The following is a 25,660-nucleotide window of genomic DNA, read 5'->3' as shown; positions in this document are numbered from 1 at the left end:
AAAAGAAAAGTGGGGGTGGGGGTGGTGGATTTGGGCTAGAGAGGGATGGCTTAGGCAGTACAGTGCTTGCTGTATAAGCATGGAGACTTGAGTTTGGAGACCCAGCACCCAGCTAAAAGCTGGGCACACTGGTGTATGTCTGTAAACCCACAGCTGGTAATGTGAACCCCCAGATCTCATTGGTCAGCTATCCTAGCAGAATTGGTGTGTTCCAGGGCCGGTGAGAGACCGTCTTAAAAACTAAGGCAGGAGAAGACATTTGACATCTCCTTCTGGCCTCCACACAGATGTGCGCCCCATGTCTGTGTGCGCACACCCTACTAACATAAACATAATACCTGCCCCCCACACACACTCACAAAGGTCCGTGGTGTAGCTCGAGAGTTTCTCTCCAGCTCCCACCAAGCCCCGGCAGTCCCACAGCCCACTTACTTATAAACTAAACACACAGACTCTTATATTATTTAAACTGCTCAGCTGTTAGCTCAGGTCTACCATTGACTAGCTCTTACACTTAAACTCAGCCCATTTTTGTTAATCTGTATGTCGCCACATGTTCCGTGGCTTTACCTGTTGCCCTTACATGTTGCTCCCTGGACAGCAGGCTGGTGTCTCCCCACTCAGCCTTCCTGTTGCCAGAATTCTCTTCTCTGCTTATCCCACCTATACTTCCTGCCTGGCTACTTGCCAATCAGCGTTTTATTTATACAGAGAGATATTCACAGCACCTTGGCATTCCTCAGGAATGATATTCAAGGTTGTCCTCTGGCCCCCACAGGCACATGTAACCAAACATATATGTGTGTGCCTGCAAACACCACACACACACACACACACACACACAAAATACTAGGATGGTAGTATAACCCAGTGGCTGAGGTTACCTAGCATGCTTGAGGCCACAGTTGGATCCCCAACACTGGAAACAAACAAATCAAGGCCACAACAAACAAAACCTTCCAGTCATGTTGTCTGAGCCAAGCCTCCAGCCCAAGTGACTCCACAATGTCCTTGGGGTCTGAATCATGCCACCATGTCAGGCTTGGTGCTTTTAACCTTTCAGAATTTCTTGACCTTCAGTCTCTGGGAGCTGAAGAAAGACGGTGATGATGCAGGCCTGCCAGTTTTCTGCAGGGAAAAAAAGAAGCTTGAGAAATGCTCCATAGGGCCGCCAGTTAGGAAGGAGAGCTGGGGCTAGTGACGTCATCAACCCATTGAGGAGAAAAAGGAAGACCAAGGAAGCTGAGTGCCTTTGGCTTTGGGCGTACTTGGGAAACGTTAATTGGCGCATTCATCGAGAGCCTGGGTACATTTCTGTACAGTCACACTTACCGTGGTGCTTGCTTAGTTAGTGGGGCTTAGTGTGACTCAGCTCTGTGGGTGAAGGTTTATGCAAACTGAGCAGCACCAGTGAAGAGACTTCTGTTCGTCCTTCTGGAGGAGGCTGCTCCAGGAAACACTGGGTTGCGGGCAGTCATGCTGACAGGAGGGACTTTTTTCCAAGGCAGTGCCCCCTGTTCAGCTGTTGGTATTGGACCCTTTACTGTCACCCAGCCGACGCTCTCTGGCTTACAGAACTATCTGCTCTGAAGTGAAGCCTGGGCCACTGCTGAAGCTCAGAGAAGTAGGCACTGGCACTGTGAGTGGCCTTTGCTCTTTGGTTCTCGGCCCCCTTCACTCCCCCCCCCCCCCCCCCCGTGACTGTCCTGTGTCCCTCCACTCTTCTCTTTGTGGAAGTCAATAGGAACACGGGGTACAGCTGCCTCACCAGGCATGTATCTCAGAGGACTTTGCATGACTCTTTGCCTATTCAGCGTAGGAAAGCAGTTCTGACATATACAGCGGTCTCTCCATTTGTACAGCAGCAATCTTTGCTTGGGACATAGTAATTCTTGGCAACCCTTGAGTCTTTCCACCCGTCTTGGGACTTTACTTTGTCCTCCTCTTGCCTTCCCACCTCTGGGCAGCTCTCCTTAAATACAGATGTCTCCCAGAACACCGATCTTTTGTGTCTTTTCTAAGTCGGGACTTGAAAGCCTGATAGGTAGGGTGTGTTTCATGTGAAGGCCCTTGATGTTAATTTACTGTTCGCTCCTCTCACCGAGGCAGAGGCCCCTAAAAAGGACACAGCTTACCCAGGCCCCAGAGCACAGACATGGTCTCATCACTTCCTGGTTATACGTGTGGGAGGGAGCATCATGGAGGCAGATCTCATAGGATTTTGAGGAGCTACACGGCAAAAGATCGGTCTTGCACATGGGTGAAACTGTAGTGGAAGGAGTAAGGGAACAGGCATTGCTCTCGGACACCAGTTTTGGTTTTGTTTTCATTGAGCAAAGCCTCCAGTGCTGACCTTGCATGCAGTGAGTGCTCTGGAAGGTTTCTGAGAATTCCTACAGGTAAGGGCTGGTATGCATGATGAAAAACTTGAGGACTGGGCTTTATCCAGGAAGGGACCTTGGGCACAATTCTGTGACGGGGCCCTCCAGAAAGGCTTCCCTGATAGTGTGGGCATTGGATGAGTAGACTGGAGAGCTGAAGCATGGAATCCAAGTTGAGGAGGAGTAACCTAGCTCCGGGTAGAGAGTGACGTGGAGTGGACAGGAGGGAGAGATCGAAAGACCTGAGTGTAGAGTGGGTGGGAAATAGGTGACGTTAGGACAGGAAGATGATTGCCACACAGGCGTTTCTTGATTTGCAGTAGTTGGTTAAGGCAGGGTTGGTGGTGGTGGGTTTGTTTTGTCGTCACTACTGTGGTCTAGAAGTAGTGCATATTCAGTAGCAGCTTCAGATTTTCAGTTTGGCTGTTCCTTAGCCTGGTGTCATGTGGCCAGTTTTCTCTTTGCTGGGCTTGGGCTGCAAAAGTAGTCACTTCTCCCATTCAGTCCCTAAATCATGAGGAAGAAACACTGACCCCTCCAGTGTTCTGTGCTCCACAGTGGAATGTGTGGTAGGTTAAGTGAAGGCAGTTTTCAGCTTGGCATTTTTAACTTACAGTGGGTTTCTCAGGATACAGCCTCATGGTAAGTTGAGGAGTATTTGTGTTCTCGGGGCTATAGGTAAAGACAAAGATGATGTGACGAACTGCCTGTGTGTTTAAGAGAAGGCTTCTGCTGAATGTGGTGGTGCATGCCTCTAATCCCAGCACTCAGGAGGCAGAAGCAGGTGGATCTCTGTGAGTTTGAGGCCAGCCTGGTCTACAGAGCAAGTTCCCGGACAGCCAGGGAAACCAGAGAAACCCTGTCTTGATGGGGAAATACAAAAGAGAGAATGAGAGCGAGAAGGTTCTGTATGGTTGGATTACAGTGCAAGGGGTGAACCCTGGTGGAGATGTTCCTGGCTCACAAGGCGTCATTACACCTGGAGCTGGGTATGTGATGGTGGCCGCTCAGGCATGTCGGTTCCTGCAGAAACAAATTGCATTTTGATTCTCAGAATGGGCAGAGGAAATAAGATAAGGAGTGGAGGAGGCATGCAGGTGGGAAGGCTCTACAGAGATGTCTAGAGAAGTTGGTGAGTGTCTAGAGAAGAATCAGTAGCTGTGACATCAGAGGTTTCAGGCAGGGCAGGCTAGATTCTCTCTGAAGGGTCCGTTTGATTTGAACACTTAGCAATGCATTGACAAAATGCACCAGGCATTCCAAGATTGAAGGGAGGTAACTCAGTGAATTTGGCCACAAAGCTACTTGTTGGCTCAACAATGATCCACGGAGTTCTGCTGTGTACCAGGCACTGTGCTAGGGGATGAAAGCGTTTCCAGGTAGTGCACAGTAGGAGATGTGATCAGCAATGTATGGATGGAGCTTCCTTGGAGGAGTAGAACCCATGGCCTCTACATGTGTTGTATAATTATATATTGTAAAGGGATTTATTGAGCAGTGGCCGTCCTCATGCTGAAGAAGTTGAGAACCTGGTTGCTCAGTCTGAGAAGCTGGGCTAGTGCGCCACTGCAGGCCTGGAGGCTCCCTGGATAGTCGCTGGTGGTGAGCTCACTTTGAAAGGCCAAAGAGGCCAGAGTCTGAGGTTGGCAGAGCACAGCAGCATTGGCAGGTTCATTGGCATGGAGCTTGTTTCATAAACTGCCTGTCTTCTCTCACAGGTCTTCTTCTGTCTTGGCCTCCAGACCATTGGATGGCATAGCCTACATTTGGGGTATTTCTTTCCTCCCAGTTACTGCCCCTCATATCAGTCTTCTCTGAAAACACCTTCACAGACACACTCAGAAGTATGCTTCAATAAACATCTCTCAATCCAGCCATGTTGACAGTCAACTTCAACACCCCCAACCCTGTGCAGGGGTGCTAATACATTGTGATAAGTCAAGAAGGGAATTAGTTATAAGAACTCCGAAAACACAGGCAGGAATTTGAAGAGTTTGTAGAAGAGATTTGATTTCCTCTCTTCAAGGCCTGGGTCCACTTTCCAGTCTTTGAGTCCTGGGACCAATAGCACAGTCATCTGGGCCACAGTGGTCCTTTCTACTCTACTGTGTATGAATGCAGTAGCTGCGTCCAGAGACCTTAAAGTCCTTTCGGACCAGAGATCTCAGACTCAGGACTTAGTGCTCCAGCAGAATGGTTAAATGATATATTATGCAAGATAACTTGTCAGTATATGCATTTTAAAATTTCTCACTGGAAATGTCCCCAGCTTTGCATCATTTGAATTAATTCTTTGACTGAAAGAGGACTAGGAGGAGGCATTGTTGGATTGTTCATTTACACAGCTAAATTAATGGAAACTTTTCTTTCTTGGGCCCTGTAAGAATGGGGTAGAAACTGTAAGGGAACGCTCCCAGGCTCCTTTCAGAACAGGGCCCATTGTTGGAAATGTTGAGAACCACTGGCAGGAATCTGCAGCTCACAGTGTGAAGAGAAGAAACAAAGAAGATAGGCTGTTCCTGGTGCTTTGTGTGTTCCTAGACGTGGTCCCTACAAGGCTCCGGCAACTCCGTAGATAAGGATTAATGATTCTCCATTCACCCTCCTCAGACAGGATTTTGAAAGGTGGTTTATACAGACCTGGTAGTTAACTAGTGACTGTACAGCGGGCTCCCTGAGGGGTCTCACTGAGACTCCCCTCCCTCCAGGGCTGACTTGGTCCCCACATGCATCTGGAAAAACAGACAGGGATCTCCTTTAACCTGTCATTTATTCTGGCTAAGCTGTTGCCGCTGGCAATTCCTAGTCTACTTTCTGCTGCTTCATGTGTGCCTATTCTAGACATACGTGCAAACAAAATCATACAGCATGTGGCATTTTGCAATTAGTATCTTTTCTTTGGAATAATATTTTCTAGGTTCCTCTGTATAATAAATAGCATGTGTGAGTACTTCCTATTTATAGTGGAAAATACAGCTTTATGGACAAATTCCATAATTATTCATCTACCCATCACTGCATATTTGGTTGGTTTCTACTTTCTCATTGTTGTGGATACTACTACTATAAACCGTAGGTTTTCAGTTCTCTGGAGTCTATCTTTAGAAGGGGAGTTGCTAGGTCACGTGGTGACTATGTATTTGAGGACCTACCAGTTTGTCCCCAAAGTGGCGGCACCGTTTTAAATCCACATCAGCAGTAGAAAGAGAGTTCTGGCTCTCCCCAGCCTGGCCAACACTTGAGGTTGTTTAGAACGATGCAGTTCTGTACCAGACTCTTTTCCCGGTGCTGGTCGTGGTCGTCTCTGGCTGGGGGTGGGGTGGGGGTTGCTTTTCTCTTTATCTGTCTCCCAAGTTACTGATTTGTTGGCTTTATTTCAATATCAACTTTTACTCCACTGGAAAAAGGAGGATGGAGAGAACAAGGGAGAACTCAATGCTGGTTAATGTAGATACATATTAACACTTGCTTACAAGTTGTTAGAAAAGTCCAAGTGGGGAAAACCTGAACTAATGACCGCAAGTAGTGCTTTGGATTCATGGCTGACAAACGTGTAGGACTATAGGTGTAGTCTCGGGTGTTATGATAATTTGTAAATTTTGTTTTCACTTGTGGATGTTAAAAAAAATGTAGCCAACCACGTTCCATATTCTGTCAATGACCACTGGATGGGGAAAACTCAGCTGCAGCTGTTAGTGCTGACATGCCAAGAAACTACCAAGGTCACAGCATGTAGTGCAGTGTCCAAACATCTCCAGGTGCTGGGGGCGCGTTTTCTATTAGCCTCTTACATCGGGCACATTGGTAGGGGTTGCCGGCCAGTACCTTGGTGGTGGTTCTACAAAGTCCCCATGAGGGCCATTAGAAGCAGGCACCCTTCCACAGGGCTCCAGACCCCACATTAAGTGGCCTCCTGGTGTAAGTAAACAATACTTCTAAGTGTCATTCTCCAGTCCTTTAGAACGCACTGACATTTATATTCTCTTAAATTTAATACGCATATAGTAAGTACTATTTATTTTAATCTTAAAACCATAACCTTCATAGCATCAAATAAAAACAGCTGCTTCTCTCTCTAGCACATCACAGATGTTCTGCTGTATGTAGAACAGATGTCTAGTGTTCTTTTCACGTTATCCGCTCACTTAATGCTTTTTAAGTATTTATTGATCCTGGCACTAGATGTACCCAGATAGAAAGATGTTGTTCCGTCTCTTGCAGACTGCACGATGCACAAGGAAGCAGCCCTGAGAGGTGATGTAAGAAGTCAGCGCACAGGAAACTGAACACACACACAAGGATGCTTTGAGAGATCTGAAGGCAGGGTGCGTAATTGCAAACAAATCACCGAGGGCGACAGTTTTATCGTCAGCAGTTCTGACACTTCCTGGATGACTCTGGCCAAGATGCTCACTTACTCTTCCTAAGTGTCATTAAGGGATTGTGCAGGGTAAGATCACACGGGAAATGCCTAGAATAAGATGAGTTTTTGAGAGACACTGTTGTGTGGTGGAGAAGAAGTCAGGCTTTGTTATCCCACCTTGGGTCCCTCTGTAACTGTCTAGGACGTGGTGACCTCAGAAGTAGTAAAAGATAACTGTAGTCACAGTGGAACAGAAAATGATTGGGCTGTTCCTAGTGTTTTACAGATCAAGAGCTACAGAGCCGAATAGGTCCCTGAAATATATTTCAGTGTGATAATAAATGGGAAAAAGAAAGAGGTGAAAAGATCCAAAGGGGGCCTCAGAAATGGAAAGGAGGAGAAAAGAGGCTTTCGAGAATCACCTCATGTTGGGGATGTAGCTTGGTGGTAGCATGCTTACTTTACATGGGCAGGGCCCTGGGTTTGACTCCCAGAACTGAAGAAAATGTGGGTCATTTCTATTGGTTGTGATACTTTTAGAGTCATATGAAGATTGAGTCATTTAATTTTGTTGTTGTTGTTTCCTTGCCTATTTATCTCTGCTCAGAATGGTCTTGTTCAGTGCCTGGGACTCAGTGTTACATATTGTTGACTTGAAGAAACTATCAGGTAGATTTGATTGCTCAAACAGAATATTGGATTGATGCCGGGCGGTGGTAGCGCACGCCTTTAATCCCAGCACTGGGGAGGCAGAGGCAGGCGGATCTCTGTGAGTTCGAGGCCAGCCTGGGCTACAGAGTGAGTTCCAGGACAGACTCCAAAACTACACAGAGAAACCCTGTCTCGAAAAACCAAAAAAAAGAAAAAAAAAAAAAAGAAAAAAAAAAAAGAAAAAAGAAAAAAAGAATATTGGATTGACTAGAAAGAACCAATGAGAATAAAAGAAATATGAATGAAGTGAGCAGTGAGCTGCCTGCTGTGGGGGAGGAGTGACCCAGAAGTGCTGGAAAAGCACTTTATTACCCCCTTCTCTCTTGGGCTGGGGATGGAACCCAAAGCATTCCATGTACTAGACAAGTGTTCTGCTGTGTGCTGAATACCCAACCCTGGGACTTAATGCTTTAGAAACCTTGACTTTAAACCTTAACAATAAAACTGGATTTTTTTTAAATTTTCACCTTCAGAAAGAAGTTATGACTTATCTTTCTAGTCTTTAAAAATCATCCACAACTGCTAAAAATATTTGTGATATTTGTGTGATGAACAGGCAAAAATAACAGTGACATAAACATTTGCCACCAAATGGTCTCAGTAGAAATATTGTAAAGACAGAAAGTGTGAGCCAGCCAGGAGTGACTGGGCAGAGACTAAGCCGGGCAAAGTACAGATTTCCAAACATCACTGCATGGCTTCCCTGCAAGCATTTTGTGAACACGTGTCAGAGATTTAGTTAGATTAAGTTAACTCCTTAATGTGGACTCCACAGGATGTTGGAGTTGGCTCCTAAATCAGTGAAGAGATTTATATATTCTCTTGGGAAAGACTTGAAAAAATTTGCCAAGTTAGAAACAAAACTGGGAAATGCTCTATAGGTAAAACCGTAGCTCTTGTGGTAACCTTTTCTGAAGGGTAGAAACTGTTTGTATCTCTAGTGAGCAAAAAGGAAAGTCTGTAAATTAACTGGTAACTTGCCTAAGTCACAGTAAATAGCAAGTCAAAATAATGTGTGATCTCCTGGAGGGTGACACCTACTTTTGGTAGACCAGTTCTGCTGGCTCTGGTTTAGTGTTGGAAGGTTGGTTAGACATCCATCCATCCATCCATCCATCCATCCATCCATCCATCCATCCATCCATCCATCCATCGCCTGTGTTTTGGCTAATTTAAAAAAATACATTATACATTAGGAGTAAAAAGTGGCCATTGATACCAATAGAATTACTAGGAAGCTTGGAACTTTCTATTGATTCTTCAGTTCTCCCAGGGGCATGGGGTCTCCTGGGAAGCAGAGAATTATCTTGGGCTGATGTCCCCTGAAAAACACATATGGTTAGCCTACATATCCCTTGGGTTGTGTAGCCTTAGATTCAGCCAGCTGAAGATTGGAAATATTAAAAAGAAATATGATGAGCATTTACCTGATACTAATAGTGTGAGAATGGTGATCTCGGGTGATTTCAGGTATCCAGGACAGACAGCGTGGTTGGGCTATTTGCGAACACTGGGCTAGTTTCCAGTAAGGTTTCTGCATCTGTGGACTTCAGTACCAGCTGAGCAAGATGTCCAGAACCAGTCTTCCACAGATGTTCAGGTGACTCAGTGTCTGTCTGGTATGCACAAGAGTCCTGAACCTTGCAAAACAGAACCCAGCTTTGTTCTTCTAGTCCTCCGGGGTCTTCCTCTCCTCTCCTCTCACCTCATTTACCTCTATACTCACCGGACTAAATGTCAGCTCCTTTCAGCTTCTTCTCACTCTGAAACATAGTCCATTTATTTACTTGGAGTATCTTTTTTTGTTGTTCTGGGCATCAGACCCAGCTTTGCACATGATAGGCAAGAACTCTACCCCTAAATTACATCTTCAGTCCTTTATTTTGACTTTTTAAGACAGAATCTCACTGCGTAGCACAGGCTATCCTCAAACTCAAGTGCTCTAGCCTCTGCCTCCTGAGTACCACATCTTTATACATTGCTTAGGAAGTTGCATTCTAGCAAAGCAGAAATCTTGCCGGGGGAGGGGGAGGGGTGTAGTTGTCTCAGATTTATGGATTTCAGACCCAGAGAACACAGTCCACAAGAGACTTGCACAGATGTCTTGTTGGGTCTCTTTGGAGTTACTATAGGGCTGGTATTACTCATTTTCATTCTGCTGGCAGTCCATACTGCTTTTTTAGGAAGCGTGGGTTACAATTGAAAACTGGACCGACGTTAGGCAAGACAGTGAATGCTGTTTTACATTCTCTTCTCTTGCAAAACCTGGACAGTGCTATGTGGGCCTGCCCCACATGTTGCCATTAGAATATAGGAACTAATACAGGTTTTGAAATTCATCCAAGTTGGGTGAATGCCAGCCACAACAGATCTCCAGTAAGTACCAGAGGGCATCTGTGATGCCCTCCCTCCTCAAAGAGAGACTCTGTGCCTTTATGTGGTTGATGAATTGTGGTTTTGTTGGTATGTTTAGAGTCCATGTTTACATTCTTAGAATCATAAAATCTTACAGTTAGGAAAACCCTCCATGGTTTGTAGCACGAGGTTTGTCCTCAAACTCTGTCCCCCTCTTTGACTTCACCCATGGGTCCCTCCACACGGTGGGAAGTTGAACCTTGCTAGACAGCATGCGTTTGGTAAGCATCGTTAAATAGTTTTCAGTCACAGAATGAAGCCGTCTTACCCTGACGTTGATTTTTGCCAGAGTGTGCATCTCAAAAGGTGTTTGGTCTCACTTCCAGAGGAAACCATTGTCTTACCTAATGTTGTATTTCAAAGCTGAATGTTGCAGAATTCTTTGGCTGTTTGTAAAAAGATGTGAGTGTCAAACTGTTGTCCAAAGCATTGCTGGGCTGACCCTTGTTTCCTTTAAGCCCTGGTGGCATATTCCTAGAGAAGGCTGAGGCAGGAGGATTTTGAGTTTAAGGCCAGTGTGGGCTACCTAGTAAGTTCCAGGCTGGAATGGGATGGAGGCTGGGAGAGAGTAATAAATAAATTATATTTTTGCCAGTTATTTTTTTTTAAAGGCAAAGGTAAACTTAGCTATATCAAAGGATACAGGAGTCAAAGATTGTACAGTCAGTTATTTGAATGTTCTAAAAATATGTATTGTTACACCATGGGTGAACTTCAAAAACACAGCACCAAAGAGTGAGAGAACGAAGACCACGTGGCGTGTAATCCAGAAGGTGCCTATCCATGGAGACAGCAAGAAGCTCAGCTGTTGTCAGGGGCAGGAAGAGAAGCCAGCTGAAGGGAGGAGGAGGAGGAGGAGGAGGAGGGCGAGGAGGAGGAGGAGGAGGAGGAGGAGGAGGAGGAGGAGGAGGAGGAGGAGACAGGAGAATAATAGCTCCAGGATTCTGAAGAAAGAGACCTGTCACTGTGAATCGTTATTTACTCTTCATCTTTTTCTGCATTTCATATTCACGGGAAGAGCTTTCCATGAAGCCAGGGGAGCGAGGTCCTCCCCAGAGACGTGAATAGTGCAGTGTGCCCCACGTGTTCTGTGCAACAGAAACTGGTAGAGCTGGAGCGTCACAGCAGCTCACCTTGTGTGGGGTGGGGTTGAGGAGGAAGGAGGAAGATGCAGCACAGGGAGACGTTTCCCTCAGAGACTGATGGAGGGATCTTTATCATCAAGATTTCAGAGGTGAACTTGGAGTTGCCAAGTGTCTTCTCCGTATCCTCTACCCCAAAATCGTCAGGACCACTCTGTAGAGGATGTGGCATAAATCAGTGCCGGGATCATTAATCAAGGTGACATCCTTTTAGCTTTTCCCAAGTCTCTTCTCAGGATTCTGTGCGCAGAAGTCTCACATGCTCAGCTTTGTAAAATCTGTTTCATGACTGACTTATTGCTCAAGGCTCAAATGAAGGAAGAGGACGTTGTTTTTCCTGAACCTGCTCCTGAGGACTTGACTCAGTGTGCAGATTGGTGTGTGGTGTCTGGTGAGCAGTTGTGTGTGGATGAAGGATGAAGACCTCAGTGACTGGCCATACTGTTACCTCATGGCCAATTCTTGAAAGCAGGAAGTGGGGTGAGGAGGTGGTGGGATCGTTCGGCAGGCAAAGGTGCTTGCTGCCGAGTCCGATGACCCAAGTTCAGTCCCTGGAACCCACATTGGTGTAGCGTCATTTCTGGCTTCAGATTCACAGGAGGTACTAGTTCTGGGACTGGATTTCTTTCTCTTAGATGGTATGTGGGAGAAGAAACTGGAAAGTAATTCTTTATATTAGAAAGTCCAGATGATTCAGAAGTTTGTGTTTTCAGTGCTGGGGGTGGAGCCACGGACCTTCCACGGTCACTTGAGCACACTATCCTTGAGCTGTACCACCGCCTGAGAATTTCTGTCATCACCCCCACAGAAGAATGAATGACTTTACCTCATTGGCATCTAAAGCTAATATTTACCGAGAGGCCCTGAAAGTTCCATACAATATTTATTGAGCTTCTGTTTGGTGCAGACTCTGCTGTATACACATGCTGTGACTGGGGATGACTAAGACAGGGCCTCTCTTTGAGCAGCTTGTCTGAGGGGACTGGGCCTGGCTTGGAGCAGTTTGCCTGAACGGAAGTCTACCTACCAGTCATGCCGAGGCTAGCCTTCTGTTGTGGGGAGTGTGTCCCAGGAATCCTGGCACATGTCATGGTTTAATGTGGAGTTCTCAGGACCAGGAAGGCAGTGAGAGAGCTGCATTTCCCAAAAGGGAAGCTCATAGGTGAGTTAGGGTCACCCAGGGATGCCAACAGGGGTCCAGGTGGAGGCAGACCACAGGCCTTTGTCTGTGGTAACAGCCCAAAGCAGTTACAGTTAGACATTGTCAATAACTAGTACTGTTTAATCCTCACTGTAGTCCTCTGGGGTCTCTGCTGCTAACCCTATTAAACTGATGGAAAATCTAAAGAAACAGCCTTCAGGAATATCCAAAACTGATTATGAATCCCCACAAATCCAATATAGTTTGGAAATTTTTAAATAATTTAATTGGTAAATTATTTAAAACATTGTTTTGTGAGTTTTATTTCAATATAGTTAAGATCTGTTTAATGTAAAATTTACTGTTTTGCACCTTCTGAGATGTACAGATCCTTGATCATTCTGTTCACAACATTCACCATTTCCATCCAGAACATTCTCATTTTTCCAAACTGAATCTCTTGTCTGGGAAACAGTGCATCCCCATTGGCCCTGCCCTTCTATGTTCTGACAGCACCCTTCTATTTTGTGTCTGTACACATTTCATTCACTGAATACCTCATGTAACTGTACAATGTTTACCATTTTGTGACTGGCTTATCTCACCAAGCCAAGTGTTCATCCATGTGTCAAAATGCCCTTACTTTCTAGGGACAAATGATGTTTTATTTTGTTGTATATACCACAGTTTTGTCTGTCCATCTATCCATCTGTCTGCATTTCCATCCATCCATCCATGCACACACACTTGGGTCAAGTCTTTCCTTTGGCTATTACAAATGATGCTGCTGTAGACTCATATCTACAGATACCTGTTTTTGTTTTTGTTTTGTTTTTTTCGAGATAGGGTTTTTCTGTGTAGTTTTGGTGCCTGTCCTGGGTCTCGCTCTGTAGACCAGGCTGGCCTCGAACTCATAAAGATCCGCCTGGTTCTGCCTCCCAAGTACTGGGATTAAACTAGACCAGGCTGGCCTTGAATTCACAGAGATCCTCCTCGTTCTGCCTCCTGAGTGCTGAGATTAAAGGTGTGCGCCACCGCCGCCAGCTCAGATGCCTGTTTTATCTCCTGTCTTCAGTTCATTTGGGAGTTAATCTACAAGGGGATTGCTAGGACAAATAAGAATTCTGTGTTTGTTTTGTTTTGTTTTGTTTTTTGGAGGACCCTTCAAAGTGGCTTTCGTAGTGGCTGTAACATTTTACATTTTCATCAATGGTGTACAAGAATTTCAACATTTCCATGTCTTCAACACTTTAAAAGAAATAGTAGCCATCGTAAATGGGTGTGAGGGCATTGGTGTGGTATGTGTATATACATACATACATACATACATACATACACACACATACATATAGGTCATGAAAAGAATACATTCATGTAACTTTAAAGATGAATCTATGGTAATGAAAGGGGATTTTCTCCTCATAGCCTGAGGCAATGTGGCTTGGCTGGTGAACGTGGAGGCAGTTCCAGTGAATTTAGAGGGAATACTCTGGTCATACTCCCTGGGGCAAATGGCAGCTCTAATTGTTGCCTATGATGTGATTTCAGACTTAGATTTTTACCTCTGTAAAATGAAAGTGATAATACAAGATGTGATTACCTCGCTTTTCTATGTAATGAGTGCCAAAGCTAGTGCATGCTTGTAACTGCATAGTACCAACCTGATGTGTGCCATGGTTCTGTGTGTGTGTGTGTGTGTGTGTGTGTGTGTGTTCCTCATCTGTGCTACATATCCCTATGGTGAAGTTAAATTTATAACTAGGCACAGTTCCTTATTAACAGTAATAAACATAATGATTACAACAGTTACTGTCCATATAGTCTCTCTTAAAGTCTCATAGTAGCCATGTTATGGCACATCAGGTGACCATCACTGTATCTCAGTATTAGGGGTGCTGGTAATTGCATATGAAAAAGAAAGCTGTAAAATGTGTTCTTTAACTTAAGCCTTAGAAAGACAGCAAACCTCAGGGTTGCCAAGCCCAATGGTAATTGCTGATCCTCCGTTTTCCACCAGTGAAGTTACTAAGAAGGAAAGACTTCGTTTTTTCAGTTTGCCACCTCATTGACTGCATGTAGCTGAAACTGGAAAATTAAACATCAGGCTAACAGGGGGCCATACAGTTGTCTCTCTCTGTCTACCCATCCATCTGTCTGTCTGTCCCTCCCTTACCCCTCCTTTCTCTGACAGCCCGTCTACCCATTAATGCATAAAGTCTGTTGCTATTGGTAGTCAAATAAAAGGAAGGGCTTATTGGCTTTGCAGAGGGGATGCTGTGGAAGGGCAGTCAGTGAATGGGGAAGTGGCAGCCTTGTCTTTGTCAAAGCTGCCACAATTGTTTGAGTCTTAAATCTTTGTCCTCAGCCTGGAGCGGGGTGATTCTTGTCCTGTGAAGCTCAAAGTCACTGAGTGTTTTCAGAATCAAAGACCTGATACTTTCCCTCTGCAAATAGTGGACAGCTTGGGGCAAGGCAACTGGATCCCAGTAAAGCATCCATCCTGGAGCAGGCTGATGGACCCTCCGGGTTCCGGTTGGTTATGCACAGTGTTTCCATTATCAGCTGCAATGACTGTAGCATCGAGGTTGGAGTTAATCCCATCACCTCTCGGTACTGCTAAGAAGCTAGTGAGCAGAACACACAGAGTCAGGGCCCAGAGAGCCCTTCCCTTCCTGTGGTTGGTGGCTCATCTAGCTAATAAGTTATGCACTGGGGGAGGATAACAGTATAGAGAAGTGTTGGGGTTTCAGTGGTCCGTAGGTTTGGCCTGACTTTCTTTGTGGCAACCCAGTGTCTCAGTGAGTCTTGACATAGGCCCTTGGTCAAAAGGAACTGATGGTCCCACTGCCTGTAATAGCTTTAACCAGCTGTAGTCTGTGTAATCTGCAAAAGGATATTTCTAAGTGTAGGAAGAAAGGAAAATTAAGAACAAATTAGCTTGTTCAGAAATTATTGTGCATTCCCATTTGAAGTCACTCCATTTGAAAAGACCCAGTCCCTGAAGACTGGAGAATTAATGTTTTCTTTTTGACCCTAAAGCCTGTTGAAACACTTTCACTGAAACACAAAGGTCCTGGAAGTAAGATCGTGAACTACATTTTCATTGCCTTTTCTGTTTTTGTTGGAGATGGTCTGTCTCCCTCTGTAGCCCAGGTTGGCCTCTATCCTGAGATGGCAGTCTTTCTGCTACATGAGTACTGGGATCACTAGTGTAAACCACCATGCCAGGCATTTTTATTGCCTTATTGACAAGGTTATCTTCTAGAGAGCACATGAGTTGTGACTTCTGGGGCCTTTGGTACCAACACAGCAGTGGGGATCTGTGGTGATATGTTATGTACCCCAATATATTGTGTACCTTAATAAACTTACTTGGGGATCAGAGGACAGAGCCAGCCACTAGATTAGACATAAAGGCCAGACAGTGGTAGCACACACCCTTAACCCTATCACTCAGGAGGCAGAGATCCATCTGGATCTCTTCGAGTTCAAGGCCACACTGGGAACAGAGTCAGGCAGTGGTGGCACACTTTAATCCCAGCACTTGAGATCTTATGCCTTTGCTAGGAAAGCGCACACGCCTTTAATCCCAGGAAGTGACATGGCTGGGTAGAGAACAGTATATAAGACTTGAGGAGACAGGAACTAAAGAACAGTTCAACTGAGATCCTCAGGGGTGAGGACTCAGGCTTTCAGTCTGAGGATTCGTGGAAACAGGAATCAGCTGAGGAGTTGGCAAGGTGAGGTTGGCTGTGGCTTGTTCTGCTTCTCTGATCTTTTAGCATTCACCCCAATATCTGGCTCAGGGTTTTTTGTTTTGTTTTTTAATGAATAAGACCTTTTAAGATTCGTGTTACAGGGATCCTTGTGCTTAGGGACCAGAATCAGTTTGATGATCACAATAGAACCCAGGATAGATATTTAAAACTGCCATCCTCTTGCTCTCTGAAGTGTCCACTAGACGTTGAGTCATCTCAGATGATCAGAAGTGTAGGCCTTTAACTTGGTGTTCCTTTGCCCAAAAGTTGAGTATGTTTGATGAGACTGGATGGTCACACACTTCAAGCATGGCGGTGAGGAGTTGGAGGTAGAACGGCAGTCCCAGCCAATGGTCACCTGATAAAGTAAAACCAGCTAGCAACAGCACAGACACCATAGCCTGGGGGCTCTTCGCACCCCTGGACCCCTCCCTGCGTGTTGCTTCATGCTGGGCTCCTTGCTTCAGGCTGCCTTTCTCTGTCCCTTCAGAGGGGGTTCTAGGACCACTGCACCAGTCTGCTCCTGCTGGTGCCGGTTGCTGTCCAGATGACAGAGCAACCTGGGGGTCGGTGTCTCATGTTTAGATTGCTGCTCAATGTCAGGCCCAGGACATATCTGTGGCTACCTCCTGACTACTCTCCTTATAAGTTGTGAAAAACAATGCCTACCCATCCACCTGTCCATCTGTCTGTCTGTCCACCCACCCACTTACCTAAATGCATACCTAGATATGGAGGTATGTGGTTGTTTATTATTATTATTATTATTATTATTATTATTAATATTATTATTATTATTCTTAAAAGCTTCCTGAGCTTTACTGATCAACAATGAGCAAATCTACTGAGAGCTAGAGAGCTCGCTGATAGAAAGCTCGCTGGGTATGCATGGCACAAGAAGCAAACAAACCTGGTGTCTTCCCACCAAGACCTCCCCACTTCCCTCAACCCTCCAGCCCCTGGCATTCACCATTCTACTTTCTCCATTAAATTGTGCATGTGAGTGAGGTCTTGTAGGACTTGTTTCCTCTCTGACACAGCTCCACCCATGTTCCCTGACCCTTTGGTTAGTTTTATACTCCCCCACCCATAGGCACTTTGGTCTCACTTTCCCCAGCCCGTAGGCATTTTGGTTGGCCCCACACTTCTCCACCTGTTAGCACTTTGTCTGGTCACACATCTTGGCTGTTTTGAAAAGGCAGTGAGCATGAAGGTGAAGACATACCTCTCTGTAAAGAGCGTACTGATTATAGGTCTTTTGAGAAGTGGGGAGGCGAATGATATAGTTGGTCTCCTGAGTTTTTTGGAAGTACCTCCATACTCTTCTACAATAGCTATACCACCTTACCCTACCAACTAAGGTTCCTTTTACATCCTTCTTAAGGTTTCTGTCTCTTAAGAGTTTGATGATAGACTCCATAAGTGGTGTGAAGTGTAACTTCTTGGTAGTTTTGATTTGTGATGTTGAAAACTTCTTCATAGATTTCTTGGCCATCTGTAGGTCTTTAAAAAAATACTTTTAGTCACATTTCTTTAGTGTGTGTGTGTGTGTGTGTGAGCGTGTGCGTGTGCGCGCGCACTTGCACATGTGTACCATGGCGTGCATATGGAGGGCAAAGGATAGCTTTTCAGAGCTGGTTGTCTCCTTCCACCGTGTGGGTCCTGGAAATTGAACTCAGGTCGGCAGTCTTGATTGAAGGCACATTTATGCACTGAGCCACCTCGCTAGCCCCATGTGTATGTGTACTTTAGGGAACTATTAATCTGGTGTGGTGATGCACTTAATGTATCCCAGCACTGGGAAAACGGAAGGATAGTGAGTTCAAGGCCAGCTTGGCTACTTAATGAAGGCCTATGTCAAGAAAACAACAACAAACATAAAAAGGAAAACAGTTTGTTCCGGTATTTTCCATTTTGAACTGTATTAACTTGGTAGCTTATTGTTGCCAATGAGTTGAGCTCCATATGAACTTTTTCTTCCTTTCTCTTTTCTGAAGCAGACCCTCTCTATGTGGTCCTATATATTCAGAATCCTCCTGCGCCATCCTCCAGATGCTGGGATTGTAGGTGTGCACCCACACCTAGGTAGGATTCCAGTAGGCTGGCCTTGACCTTACAGAGATCTACCTGCCTTTGCTCTCAAGCGCTGGGATCGAATGTGTGTGATGTGTGTACCACCATGCTAACCCCTTACGTTGAAGTCTTTAATTGACCTTGAAATGAATCTGTCTATTCATAATCGGGTTCAGTTTCATTCTTTGGTATGCAGTGTGCCGTTTTCCAACACTTAATAATGTCACTGTTTACTCCCCATTTTTGGTACCTTGTCAAGTATGAGTTGATCATATTAAGTATATATGCATGAGTGGCTTAGTTTCTTGGCCCTTGTGATGGCTAGCATCCATTGTCAACTTGACAGAATTTAGGATCACCTGGAAGCTGGGCCTCTAAGCACGCCCATGGGAGATTGTCCTGATTGCATTAATCGATGTGGGATAACCTATCTTAATTGTAGGTGAGATTATTCCCTGGCTGGGACCCTGGACTGTGTAAGTGCAGAAGGGGAACTGTACAGGCATTCATCACTCTGTTTTCTAATTGTGGATATGATGTGACTAGCTGCCTTAAGCTCTTGCCTTGGCTTCCCCTCTTTGATGGACTGTGCCTTGGACTGTGAGCTAAAATAAGCCTTTTCTACTGTAGGTTGCTAATGATTAGAGTATTTTACCATAGCAACAGGGAAAGAAACTAAGATAGCTCCCTGCTCTATTGTGCCACTCTATACATCACTTTTATGCCAATATTATGATGTCTTAATTGTGATAGTTTTATAATATAATTTGAAATCAGGTAATATGATCTCAAAAATAGCTTTGCCTATTTGGATCCTTTTATGATTGGTTGCATAATGAATTTTCAGATTCCCCCCATTTTTGTTGTAGAGATTGTGTGGAACATATAGATCACTTTGAGTAATATAAACATTTTAACTATATTACTAATTTTACTAATACATTTTACTAATAATCTTCTGTTTCTCTCATCTGTGTCCAACTCCTTGGTTACATTTATCTTTAGCTTTCTTTTTTTTTTTTTTTTCAAACTGCTCTTGCAAATAGGATTGTTTTCTTGATTTCTCTGTACAGATCATTCATTGTCAGCATATGGAAAGACTTGGTTTTCATATGGTGGTTTTGTAATACTGCAGCCATGCAGTGGTGTTTATTCCTTCTAACAGTTTGGGCTATAGTCAGTGTAGGGTTTTCCTCCACATGACACTCTTCAAGCCTGGGCAGTACAACTTCTTTTCTGATTCTTGAGACAGGTTCTCATATGGCCTAGGTTGACCTTGAACTTACTGTGTAGCGGAAGATGACCTTGAACTCCTGATGATCTTGCTTCTACCCTCCAAGTGTTGAGAGTGTAGATATGTGCTGCTCTCCTGGCTGATTCCTTAATTCTTGTTGCTTGCCTAACTGTTTGAGGTAGGGCTTTAATTATTATGTTGGCATTGTGGAGCATGGGCACTCTTGCCTTGTTCTTGGCCTCAGAGGGGCAGCTTGTAACTGTTAAATATTGCCTTCATGGCTTGTTATACATGGCCTTTATAATATTGGTGATTGATGTTCTTGGATATCATGTTTAATGAAGTTTTTCTCATGAATGTTACATTCCACCGAAGGCCTTTCCCACATCTCTTGAGATGAATGGATGAATGTAAAATTATCCTTTACTTTGCTGAGGATCCATAGTCATCAAGGGTATTGGCTTTTGGTTTTCTTCTAAGTCAGAATATTTAAAACTGGACTCTTTGCATACCCCACCCCCTTCACTTGCTTCTCAAAGGCTTCAGTGAGTCTGTACCATATACCTTGGGACCTTTCCCAATGTTAGGCTCATTCCTGTCTCCTGCCAAGCTCACATACATGCACACGCTCAGGCACATGCACACATGCATGTGCACACACATATACACAATCCATCATTGGGCCATGTTGATAGCATCCCTTACCTCAAGCTCTGAGTCCGTTCCCCCGCCCTCAGTTGTCTCACCCTGCAGCTTCGGCAGCCTTCAGTGCTGCTATCCTTTGATCTGCAGAGACCATCTGATGCCTGAACACTGCTGGATGCTCCAGGGTCCTCAGAGTAGATCCCAAGTCCACCTCTCTTTCCCACCTTCCTTCCGCCAGGGTCTCTGCTTCCGACCGTTACCATTTCCAGTTGTCTGCTCTGACAGCTGTGCTGATGCCCCTTCTGAGGGAGGCTGTTGAGGATGCTAACACTGTCCATGCTGCTGGAATCACAGATTCTTCCCCAGACACTCCGTAGTGGCTGGGATGGGTTTGCTGGCTGTGGTCCTCCTCTCAGTCCTCATATCAGTGTTTGCTCTAATATCACATAGGCAGGCGGAACCTAGCAAACATTTGGTGTGTGATTGATCAAGGAAATGAACCACTGACATCTCATTTGAAGTTGGTTGTTGTTAAACGGTAGAGGAGATACGCAAGTCAGAGGACCCTTACTTCAACGGGGAAGGCTGTGCTCCTTCCTAAGCTGTTTGCCAGAGTGACGACAGTCCCGGTTGTCATTGCAGGTGTCCTTACTGCCTGTGGCTCTGAGCCATTTATGGAAGCCCTCCAGGGGCAACTGAGATGCTTGTCAGATCTCTCGATTCTCTTGCATCAGGACACTTGCTTTAAGAGGGACCGTTGGGACTTCAAGAGTGACTGCCACGTTGTTGTTAGTCCTGAATAGTTTTTGGAAAAGAAATGAGCCCTCCAACTTTGATAGGTGGCGGCGGGGGGTGGGGGGTGGGGTGGGGTGGTGGTGAGGCAGGTGATGTGAGGTTTTGTTTTTGTTTTTAATGAAATTTAAATATAATTCTATGGGTCACACTATAGGACATTGGGAGTCTGTCCAACTTGCCAGATATTGAACCAGTGAGAAGACTGGCTTTGTCTATTGGACGGGCAGATAGGGGCTTAGGGAGTTGCCACTTACGAGCATTGTTCTTGTATCACTGCTGTCCTTTAGTTCTAAGAGTGCTGCCGTTGTAAGGAATCGCAAACAGCCATCAGGTCAGTCCAGCTGGAGATAGCATCCATGGAAGGTCTGGGGCAGCAAGTTAGAGGCACTAACACCACAGCAGTCTGGCCTTCTCATGTGTGGGGGCCTTTGTGGTTTTGCCTCTGTCAGCAACACTGAGGACAGATCCCTGGGCTGAGAAACTGGGGAAGGCAGCCACATGTGTGAGGAAACCTCTGGATGGCTGAGAGCCATCAGAGAGGAAGCCAGAGAAGGCCAGGGACAAAGGGGCTGTCTTAGTTAGGGTCTCTGTGATGAGACACCATGGCTATGGCAACTCCTGTAAAGGGAAACATTTAATTGGGCCTGGCTTACAAGTTCAGAGGTTTAGTCCATTTTCATCATAGTGAGGAACATGGCAACATGCAGGCAGACATGAGGCTGGAGAAGGAGCCTTGAGATCTACATCTGGATCAGCAGGCAGCAGGGAGAGAGAGACAGAGACACTGGGCCTGGCTTGAGCATTTAAAACACCGAAGCACAACCCAGTGACACACTTCCACCAACAAGAGCACACCCTAAGCATTCAAATGTGGTCTATTGGCCATTCTTGTTCAAACCACCACAGATGCCATCTCAAAAGACTGTAGAGGGTCTCTGTCACACCAAGAGGACATTGCTTCTCTTCTTTTCCACGTCACTGTCATTTAGGCTTCTACTGACGGCTTCAGGTTCCTCTTTTTATCGAACGATAACTATTCACTTACTTTGGTATATTCCTAGTGAACAATTGCTAACAGATTAGCCCTGTTACCATTCGTGTCTTAGTTTCTTTCCCTTGGACCCTGATAAATACCTTGGCAAAAGCAACTTAAAGGAGAAAGGACTTGCTTTGGCTTATTTGGCTTATTATGTTAGAAGTTTGAGGCAGCTGGTCACATTGAATGCACAGTCAGGAATTAGACAAGATGATGGATGCTGATGCTCAGCCAGCTTTCTCCTTTTTATGCAGTCTAGGGCACCAGCCCAGAGAACGCTGCCACCCAGATTTAGGGTGAGTCTTCTCACCTAATTAACATAACCCTCACAGGTATACACCAAGGCTTGTTTCATAGATGATGCTAAAGCTTGTCAAGTTGAAAATCAATATCAATCATCATGGTTAGTAAGTAGTTTACTCGCAATTATGAATTAATTCAAACTGGGGCAATCATATGAGCATTTTGTGGTAAGAGGTACTTTAAAGTCTGAGCAATTGCCGGGCGGTGGTGGTGCAGGCCTTTAATCCCAGCACTCGGGAGGCAGAGCCAGGTGGATCTCTGTGAGTTCGAGGCCAGCCTGGTCTACAGAGCAAGATCCAGGACAGGCACCAAAACTACACAGAGAAACCCTGTCTCAAAAAACCAAACCAAACCAAAAAAGTCTGAGCAATTGACTTATAGCTGTTTTGAATATTTATATCTCGCAGTCTGATGACCTGAATTTGATTCCCAGAACTCAGAGGGTGGAAGGAGAGTCCTGTCTGTTCTAAGTTGTTTCTGTCCTCTGCCACATGTTCATTGTCACAGATACACACACACACACACACACACACACACACACACACACACAAATGATTAATTGGTTAAATATAAGAAAAGAAATAAGCAGTTCCTTTTTTGAAGTTAAAAAAAAAAGCAAGACATACAGAAGTGTGGATATGGGCTCCTTGAGGGGGAGTCACCTGGCTTAATACATTTGGAGGCTTTGATATTCCTTTTGTGTTTGTGACTACCCTATGTGGGATTAGAATTGCTTTCCTCCAATAGAATGTAACACTGACAGTCTCCACCTCCTTCCCCCCACTTTACTACGCTGCAGAAACGACACATACAATAGAAATGCAACTACATTTGAACTAGTCCCATGAGGTGAAATCTTCTCTCACACTGCTGGGCAGGGGCAGCAACCACTGCTTCCAGTCAGCTCCAGGATGATGAAGGGACACAGACGACGTTCCTCTGTGTCAAAGGATCATGTCAGTGGGATGCCAGAGGGTAGCTGAGTCAGGAACAAGCATATCCTATTTCATTAGGTGCCCATCAGAATGTTCCTAACTGCTGGATGCCAGTGCTGTCCCACCCAGTAGGAGACTCGGGGAAGAGTGGTGGGTCCCTGTGCTGTTGGGGTGTCTCTAACAGGGCAAGAACGGGAGGTGTGAGTAAGGCACTGTGGGTGGGGGGAGGTCTCAGATGAACAATGACAGAATGATGGGCAGGAAATCAGAAGCAGACAAGGAGGCATAGGGAGCATGTGGATGCTGTATTTACTAGAAGGTGCTGGGACTGAGGAATGTTCTCTGGCAGGATTTGACTCTTCCTACTCACTGTCCATTCATAGGCTGTAGAGGAAAGAGCAGGTGTCCACTAAGGACATTTTTGTGCCTTGGTCCATTGCCTGCCACTGTAACAGAGTACCACAGGCTGGGAGATTATAAATGCTGAAGGTATATTCACCTCAGACCTAGAGGCTTGGCAGTCCAAGATGGAGGAGCAGCATCTAGACAATGGAGGTCCAAGTCAAGGGCTCTTGCGCTGTATGGTAACATAGTGGGCGACATCACATGGCAAGAGGGAGAGATGGAAGAATGCAAGAGAAGGCCAAGCGTACACTCTCAGGAATGGACTTTTCTCCACAGTTAGGGCCATTTATTACTTCTGCAAATTAGTCCATCTCCGAGGGTATAACCCTCAGTGTGTGATCAGCTCTGGAAGGCGTAGACTCTTCCTCTGTCAGTTAAGGTGCGTCGTGAGGTTTGAAGGGGCTCTGTATTAGCTGCTTCTCCTGTCACTGTGACAGAAACCTGACGGAAGCAGTTCAAGGGAGCAAGGGCTTATTCTGCTTCACAGTTTCAAGGGATAGAAGTCCGTCATGGTAAGGGAGCCAAGACGGTAGGACTGATGGCTGTCTCAGGGGTTGGAGCATGAGGCAGCGCATCACAGAGGCAGCCAAGGAGGAGGTATCATCTTCAAGACCTGCCCTCCACAACCCATTTCTTCTGCTTGTAAGACCACAGTCCCCAGAGCTCCACACCTTCCCAACACAGTGCCAACAAGAGGGGACCCAGTGGGACAGTTCACAGTCAAACCCTAACAGGGACATTGAAACCATTAGTGACCCATGTAACTGACGCCTTTGATCGTTGGCAGGGAGGTCTCTGCGTGCCCAGCGCCTGGAATGGTGCCATTACTCTGATATTCTGAGGAGCTAAACTCACCCACAGGATGTGCTGGCAGCTCAGGGGCCCTCATGAAAGCTACTGGCTGTTTGTCTTTATGGAGACAAAGGACCGTGTTGCCTGTGAGTGCCTTTTTGTAGCGCAGCTCTGTTGAGAGACGTGGGTGCTGGGCCAGGCCCTGAGAGTTCTGTGTCAGCTTTTCTAACCCGTAACTTTCTCTTAATGGGGTTTTGCTTGGATTCCTTCTTTCCCTGTGGTTGGGTCCCCATTCACTCTTGGAGTCAAAGGAGAGAAAATGTGGCTTTCCAGTTGGCTGCCAGGAGCTTTATGCTTGAGCACCATGTCCCCAAGGGCGGGCTAGAGACCGGAGCCTCCCCTTTCAACAAAGTGACCGTAGATCCTCTCCTGCCAGACCAGGACAGGCCTGGGGCAGGGGGAGGGGCGAGCTGCCCAGGAGTTAGGGGTTGCTGGTTACCGCTGGCTGTATTCGTTGGTGGTATCCTTGTACACGGTTGTCAGATGACTCTTGGTAAGGTCTGTGCCAAGAGCTGGGAAGGGCTCTGCAAGAAGACATGGTCCACCTGTCGGTTCCACTAGAGGAAGGCAGTTAAGTGTGAAGGCACAAAGGATTTTGGCGATAACATAGTGCTGGTGTGGTGATCTGAGCTGCCGAACTGCACAGGGTGGGGAAGGGCCCTTCCTTGATTCTTTTATGGTTGTAGAACACTCTGCTGTGACCTTCCCTGAACCATGGAGGGACAACTTCCTTTACTCTTGGACGGAAACCAAGCAGAAGTCCATCTCTCAAACCACGGACATGGAGACACATTTAATACAAAAAGCCAAGACAAAAACCCTCTGACATATAAACGTGCTGGGGAAACACGGTAAAGGATATGCTCCTATGAACAGTCATGTGTGTTTCTGGTCAGACTCTGGCTGCACCACTGTGCTGGTTCTCTTGGGTGTCTCTGTGTCAGTGGTACCACCAGGCTGAGCGTGCGAGCGCACTGGCACGGAGCCCGAGTCTGGCCACTCTGGCTCCAGCAAGCAGAGCCGTTGCTTTTGCTCGGGTGACCTTCTAAGTGCCTCCAAGATGAAGGCCACCCATCTGGAAAGAGCTTCCATTGCTCTGCATGGTGAGTGCGGGAGGCAGAGGCACCGGCTCGGCAGTGACAACCGTCTTGGCGTTTGGGCAGGCCTTAGGGGGCCTTGGCAGCAGCTGCTTCAGTAAGCTGTAAGGCAAGTGGAGGACGGGGTGAACTGCGGGTCATCTAGACAAGCCACTGGACAGCTTTAGGGGACAGCTTTTCAAAGTTCTCTGAGCCCCCGAGTTTACGTGAGGCGAAAGAAGAAGGGGACAGAGCCATTACCCGTTTTGAGCTCTAGGGATAGCACCCTGAGTAGACAACAGCAGAGCACGTTACCTGCCTGCTTCTGTATCCCATGCTACACCAGCCTGAACCCACTACTACAGAGATGCAGGAGGCTTTTCTTTAGGTCTGAA

General features: G+C 45.9%; 1 protein-coding gene across 4 annotated transcripts in view; it reads left to right on the top strand.

Annotated features, from left to right (window-relative positions):
• Spata13 (spermatogenesis associated 13) overlaps positions 1-25,660 on the top strand; it is a 142,117-nt gene that overhangs the window by 28,379 nt on the left and 88,078 nt on the right. The window contains exon 2 of one of the 4 annotated variants that reach the window (XM_037208481.1): positions 6,603-6,706. The exons of 2 other annotated variants lie outside the window; for them this stretch is intronic. The gene's annotated coding sequence lies outside the window, so the exon portion shown is untranslated. Of the gene's footprint in view, positions 1-6,401; positions 6,707-25,660 lie in introns of those variants that run through there. One more of the 4 variants, XM_037208480.1, reaches the window with a different exon arrangement.

The sequence above is a fragment of the Peromyscus leucopus genome, chromosome 9 (assembly GCF_004664715.2).
Source record: "Peromyscus leucopus breed LL Stock chromosome 9, UCI_PerLeu_2.1, whole genome shotgun sequence".
Classification (NCBI taxonomy): Eukaryota; Metazoa; Chordata; class Mammalia; order Rodentia; family Cricetidae; genus Peromyscus; species Peromyscus leucopus.
The sequence above is the reverse complement of the archived record's forward strand: the minus strand, read 5'-3'. Positions and strand labels throughout refer to the sequence as shown.